The sequence below is a fragment of the Quercus suber genome, unplaced genomic scaffold (genome assembly GCF_002906115.3).
Source record: "Quercus suber isolate HL8 unplaced genomic scaffold, Cork oak 2.0 scaffold_44, whole genome shotgun sequence".
Classification (NCBI taxonomy): Eukaryota; Viridiplantae; Streptophyta; class Magnoliopsida; order Fagales; family Fagaceae; genus Quercus; species Quercus suber.
This window is the reverse complement of record NW_027069509.1, coordinates 1,934,961-1,942,485: the sequence shown is the minus strand read 5'-3', so window position 1 is coordinate 1,942,485 and position 7,525 is coordinate 1,934,961. Positions and strand designations below refer to the sequence as shown.

Genomic DNA, 7,525 nt, shown 5'->3' with positions numbered 1-7,525 from the left:
AGTAATAATAATAATAAAATGTAATAAAGGGAAATTTTTAATACATTACGATTCATTGTATTCAAATCATCTCTAATTTCTACTCATTTTGTCGCACTTGTTCTATACTTCTACATGGTAGACTATAGGAGAAGTAGAAAAAATAGTGAGCTTATTAGAAAGTGATAAACAACCAATCACAATCTATCATTGTTGGATAATTTTGACAAAGTGTGTATCAAAATAGATTTTATCAATGCAGAAAAACAGATTCGATTATTGTGAAATTCGAACATGAAAAAACATACAGATTTGGATTTTCAATTATTGTGAAATTTAAACATGAAAAAGCATTCAGATTTGACGTTTAAATTTAGAAAACACGATTTCACTAGGTGTTTTACGAGAAAACAGTGAACAATTTTTTTAAATAGTGAATAGAAAATAATTTACGCAGAAAAGAGAGTGAACAATTTTTTAAATAATGCTGAACAGAAAATAATTTTATGTAAAATCATAGAAATAGTTTATATAGAAAATAGTGAACAATTTTTATGAGAAAAAAATGAACAATTTTAATCAATGTAGAAATTAAATTCATATTTCGAAATTAAAATCTCTATATCTTACAATGCTTCTATTTAAATATATAAAAACATATAAAAGCTACTTATTTTTATCTTTATGTTTATTTGGCAATTATCCTCAAGCAACAAAAAACAAAAAAAAAAAAAATTACGCAGTACTCGATTTTGGTAAACTCGAGTACCGTAGAAAAAAAATTTTCTTTATTTTTTTTTATAAAAGGTACTCGAGCCTGGTATACTCGAGTATTGTGTTGCATGGTACTCGAGTTTACCAAGCTCGAGTACTACTTTATTTTTTTAATCGCCAATTTCCAGCTCAGCAGCCATGGTGGAACTATAAAATAGGGTACTCGAGTTCACCAAACTCGAGTACTGGAAAAAGTGGTAGATTGCTATTTATTTCCGAAACAGTGGTTTTTTGCTAAAAATTTCAAAAAATTGTGGTATTTGGCCATTTTGGCCCGCAAAGTAGATACTGCAAATCACTTCACTTTTGTTTTGGGAAGAAGAAATAATATCTTTCACAAAAATAACTAGAAATTTTACTCAAAATGCTCTAATGCTAGAAGAGATTATGCTCTCTCAATTGAAAGACATGATTGAGAGCATTTTACAGGCTTTATTTAATTCTAGAAATCTTCTATAATGGAAAATTACTTGAAAGTTATTTAAATTGGAACAGAATGTTTACAGTTATTAAATTCAAAATCATGATGAGAAAATCCAAGAATGGCCTTTCTTAAGAACTCACCTCAGATTTTGCTGATAACTTCTCTCCAAACTGTATCAATTTTTCCACTGGGGACCGCTGGTCAATCTCAGCTCCCAGTATAGCAATATGAATCTTAACATCTGAAACAGTGAACTTTAACATCTGAGACAACATGTAATATGTAACAGTTATTTAGCATGAGTTTGAAAAATGGGAGACTTGCCATCAACTTCATCTTCTGTGATTCAACCAGGATGCAAAACGACTGTAGCGTGAAGGTCAGTAGAACTTGCTAATTTCACTAACACCATCCCTGAAAAATATGCAGGCAAACCAGACGTTTTCGAAGATTTCAGGCTTTAAGTTTCTTGTCACAGTTTAAATTGAAAGCAAATCACTTACCTCCCCAGCAAAAACCTGCAGCCCCAATAGCAGAAACCCCTTTACTCTTCAAAGCAGCAATCACAGCTTTGGCATCCTCATATCCTTTATCCTAGAAGGAAAATGTATTTAAATTAAGCTTTAAGGAGTCAGGAAAAGGAAGGTAGAATCGTACAAAATAGATGAGAAGTCATTCTTTTTCAACTTAGGTCCCAAATAAAACATGCATAAACATGTGATAGTCATCAAAGGCAAATCAAAATGGCCCCTGCTTGTTTTGTTGATTCTTGCACAATTTTTCATATGCCCATCCCAAATTGGAACTATAATGCAAGAAACTAACCGGGTTGTGAACTTTGCCCCACGACTTTACGTCAAAGTTAGGGTCGTTATAATCAATAAAAGGTTGCCATAGAAAAAATCAGGAACTACCACCAAGAATCCAGCTGCTGCAATTTTGTCCGCTAGTTTCCTTTACAGCGAGACAATGCATAATATTAAATATAATATAATTAGGAATAACTGATAATTGAATGCATGAATGTCTATTTTAAGTTAAAACAAGGATTGATTTAGCTGGTGATTAAGAAGAGTGACTTGGAACAGAAACAACTCCAAGACATGGGTGATGGCAATTAGGTTCAATTCAAGTGCATAGTGAAAGCTCAAATACGGTAAATCATGGTATTTGAAAAACATAGTCTTCCACCAATTCAAATGACAGAGGACTGGATATCATTTGGCTCAAGTTTAGATCATTCATTATGAACATAATCAACAAATCATTTACATGTGAAGAACAGACAGGTGGTATAAGAAATATCAAATACATTGTGAGTGAAAAAGAATATAAAGAAGAGGAAAAATACATATACTGGGCTAAGTATAGTGTTACAGGCTAGTGATCTGAACATTTTATACTGATGCTATGTACAATCAACAAATAGAAACAAGTTCAATTTACAAGAAATTAAAATTAGTAAAGGGAAACTACCAAAAAAACAAAACAAAACTTGTGATCCTAAAACACAGAGACCCCCTAAACTGTGAAATGTTACACATGACCCCCTGTAGTTGTGTAACATTAACGGGGTTCTTTATATTCCCAATTTTGAAGGGTCTGGGAGAGGTGATTGGTTAGGCATCCCTACCCCCCAAATTTAGGGACTGTGTTTTACAGGCAAACCACATGAATTTTTTTTTTTTTTTTAATTTCTCCATATAGATACTTGCCAATTTCATTTTTCTTGTTCTTCTAAGAAATTGTAGTCTAAAAGTTTACGAACTCATCATTGTATCCACTTCCATTGATAACTCTATTCTCATAATATTCAACAGCTACATTTTCCTTATGCTTAGCAATAAACTAGTACAGATCTTTTGCTAACTCATATCATTATTGGCTTTAAATTTTCAACCAAAGCTAGTTGGTCCTTTCAATATCTATCTTATGTTTCTCTTCTTTAATATTTAAATTCTCAATGGTTAGTATTGAATGTTGTAACAAATCCATATCCTCTTATTTTGAATGATAATTCTCTTTAAAGAACAGAGGCAAGCACCCAAATTTGCAATTAGTTTCCTCTATACAGCTTAATTGAACTTCAATTTTGAGCAATCTAGTTGGTTACAATACTTGATCCAGTGAAAGAAAGAAGTCATTAATTGTACCTGAAATCTGGTGCTTCATACCCTGCAAAGCAAAACATCACAAGAGGATGCAGAGATTAAATTGTAGCTCCTAGGAACATAATCAAATTTATTACGAGTTATACAAGAACCATATAAACAAACCCAAATGGTTAATTTTTTTTTTTTTTTTTAGCAATTAAAATCGCATAGCATTTAGCAAGGATGTACCCAAAAAGATAATCAAAACCCACCTCTAAGCGTTTTGAATTAGAGTCTAGAGATTCAAGAATTCAAAATATACATAAAACTTTATACATATAAAATATGGAATAAGATCAAGTTACACCCAGTATTTTGGTAACAATTTTTGTTTTCTATTTTCAAAAACTTGTTTTTGGGAATATAAAGAAAAAACAAATTTTTTGAATTTTTGAAATCAAAAACATGTTTGGTTGGTTGAAATTAAAAATATAGTTTTTTGAAGAAAAAATAGAAAATACTAAAATATGCTATTACTAGGATTTGAACTCTAATACTAACTTATTAAATAAGATAAATTCATTAAATTAAGTGCGTATTTTCGTTAACTTTTGAAAATTAGAAACTTAAAACAGTCTTTTGCATGTTTCAGTTTCCTTCAGAAATTGAGTTTTGAGAACAATTTTTATTTTTTGTCCATTTTGGGTTCCTAAACAAGTTTTTTAGTCTCAAAAATAGAAAATTGTTTTTGAAAACAAAAAATAAGGGGAAAAAATAGTTACCAAACATACTAACACACACACATGGAGAGAGGGGAGAATGTCTTAAAAAAATTAATAGTAGTGTATATCCAAAAAGGCTTAATTCTTGAATATATAGCACATGCTTTAAATTTCTTTAACTCACACTCATTTTCCAATGTGAGATTAACTCACTTGTTTTTTCTTTTGAAAATACTAAGGTTATGTTTAGTAACAGCTTTTGTTTTCTATTTTCAAAAACTTGATTTTGGGAATATAAATAAAAAAACAATTTTCTTGTATTTTTTAAGGTTAGTTGAAATTAAAAAAAAAAATATTTGAAGAAAAAAAAAAGAAAAAACTAAAATATGTTGTTACCAGGATTTGAACTTCAATGCTAACTCATTAAATGAGATAAATTCATTAAATTAAATGTGTGTTTTCACTGACTTTTGAAATTTAGAAACTGAAAATAGCATTTTGCATGTTTTCAGTTTCTTTCACAAATTAAGTTTTGCGACCAGTTTTTGTTTTCTGTCCATTTTAAGTTGCTAAACAAGATTTTTAGTTTCAAAAATAGAAAATTGTTTTTAGAAACAGAAAATAAGGGGAAAAAAACAGTTTCCAAATATACACTAAGTATTTTTAACACAGACACATGAGGAGAGGGGAAAACACCCAGTATAACTCTCTATGAATGCTACACCACTCAAATAAATTTACTGCTAAATTAAATATTTACATTATTCTTAATATGTATGTCAAATTTCTTATTAATTGGATATTATTAACTATTCTATCATGTTTTGTGTTATGTATTAAAAAAAATCATATTTTGAATGTGGTAAATAGTTATTAAACCTTAATCATCTTGAAAATTTACAACCATGTAGAGTAATTTAAAGGTAGGTTTGTCAATGTGTCAAGGTATGTATCAAATAAAAAGATATTGAATTGTATAACATTTCTAAAAATTACATTACGTATAACTTCTTCTTTTTTTTGAAAAACAAACATACACACATAAGGAAGAGAGAAAATGGTTCTAACATAAAGGCACACATTGTATATCTTGAACGCAACTTATAACATGTATTTAATTAGAGAGAGAAGATAAATTGGTACCAAGACCATCAGAAATGAGAAGGATAGCAAGCTTAGAATCTGGAGAGCCAGTGATGTAAGTTTGAAGGCCTCCAAACTCTTGGACAGTCCCTTCTCCACAGGTTGAGCTCAGGATCGGTGGGTTCTCAAAGCACTGAGAGCTCGACATCCTTACAATTATCAATGTCAAATTCAATGTGTTGAAGTGAAGCTTAGCTGAGATCTTATTGCAGAGATAGTGAAGACTAAAAAAAAATGATTGAATTTGAAATTGGAGAAACGTCAGTACTTACGTAACACTAACAGGAGTCCTGTTGGTATTATCTCTTCAAAACAATTCTATATTCCGACCATATTTTTATTATCTTTTTCCTTTCACATCACCATAAAATCCATGTACCTACATTTGTTTCCAACAGTTCTAAATTTGTTCTTATTTACAATTGTTTAATAATTAATAGTTTAGGAACTAACTTTAGTATTAAATTTTGGGTAAAATACAAAAATCACATTGGAGAATAATCAAACCAACACCAATCACCTTTTCAGTACTTATAAAAAATATCTAATTTATTAAAAACAAAATGACACATAGAAGTCAATTTCTGACAATTTTTTTTGAAAAAATGAGGTTTGAAAATCCGTACATTATTTAGTGATGAAAATAAACTCGTGACAACACAACAATACAAATTTGAACATCCAATTCTTGGTTCTCTCAGGCAGAGCCAAGATTCCTTGTCTGCTTGTATGGGCTTCACCGCTTAGGAGACTACTTAGAATTACCACCAAGCTATAGAGAAATTCAACTTACTATTTTTTTTTTTTTTTAAAATTCTAAAATTCAATACTCCAAACTTTAGTGGAGCCACGCTTGACACCATTCAACTAATTCAAGTTCACATAAAAATGTTACGTCTACAACATTTTTACAATAAATTATAGATAGCAAACTGTTACTAATAGGTAAAAAATTAATATTAATGGCAAGCGGACCCAAATTATGACCAGTAACAGTTTGCTGCCTAAATTTTTTTGTGACAATATTGTAAATATAATATTACTCCAAGTTCACGACTAGGATCATAGGAATGGGTTTTGCATGATGTAGATTTTGAATATGTATCAAAGGCATGTGTAACTCATACAAATTTCTTACAAAGAAGTAGTCCACCAAATCACTTAAGGGGCGTTTGGTTCACTGTGATGTTATATTACATCATAATATTACGTTATTGTTATTTTACATTAACTAGATGATGTCCTGTGCAATGTGCAAACCACTTGGTCTGTACAATTTCACTTGAAATCATTTTTATGTATATTAAGACCATCATATAATACTTATTTTGTTATATAATATTTATGTTTGCCCACAATATTTTTGAACACTTTGAAAATTTATTTTCTTAATTCATATTTTATTTTAAAAAATTATAGAAGACTATAACATATTTTAATATTTATCGTTAAAAGTAGATTTTATTTTTTAAACTGATTAAATGAATTTGAAATCTATAAATAATAATTTAAAGAATAAAATACTTTATATACTAAAATTGCATAAATTTAAACAACCTCCCAAACACTTTCTCAACCACTCTATTCTCACAACCAAATATGGAGACCTCAATCGCAAGCACCCAACTCATTGTCTCAATGAAATTAAGGAAATTATTTGTAAGTATTAACATAAAGAGAACGTGATTAAACAAAGAGAAATTGGCTAAAAACATCCATTTATCAAAATTTAAAAGTTTTTATTTGGGCTTCTGTACACTTAAAAAAAAAACTGAAAATAATTTGAAATCATCATCCGCTCTGTTTGTTTCAACATTATTGTTTTCTAGAAAATGGTTCATTTTCCGAAAAGCATTTTCTAGAAAACTATCTCATTTTTTGGTGTTTGGTAACGACCTTGAAAATGAGTTTGAGAATGTCTTCTAGTGTTTGGTATGCAATTTTTTTATTTATATTTTTTGTATAATTTAAAACATGTACACACATATATATAAATTGATAGGGGAATACATCTTCAATAAGTACAAATAACAATAACTTTTAATTGTCTAATATTTTTACTAGAACACTAATTGTTTATTATGGTCAACTACAAGAGATGGGTTCAAGTTACACCTAATGTAACTCTTTAGAGTTACACCTTTTCTAAACCATTAAATTTAAATAGATCTAATGATCAAAAAAATGACTCATTAATACTAATACTCGAATTTGCATTTCATTTATTATCATTTATTTATGACATTCCATACCAGTATCTTCTTACCAAAAACGAGTTATATGTTCTCTCTTCTTGTAGATTATAGATGATTCTGGGGAGCCACCATGTATTATGTTGATTGTTGATCGTTGAGCACCACGAAGTCAAATTAGTTACCTGTCTTGCTGCA

General features: G+C 29.4%; 1 pseudogene; it reads right to left on the bottom strand.

The window, feature by feature from the left end:
* Positions 1-1,305: 1,305 nt before the first annotated feature.
* LOC112006268 (endo-1,3;1,4-beta-D-glucanase-like) lies at positions 1,306-5,364 on the bottom strand (annotated as a pseudogene).
* Between the last annotated feature and the right edge of the window lie 2,161 nt (positions 5,365-7,525).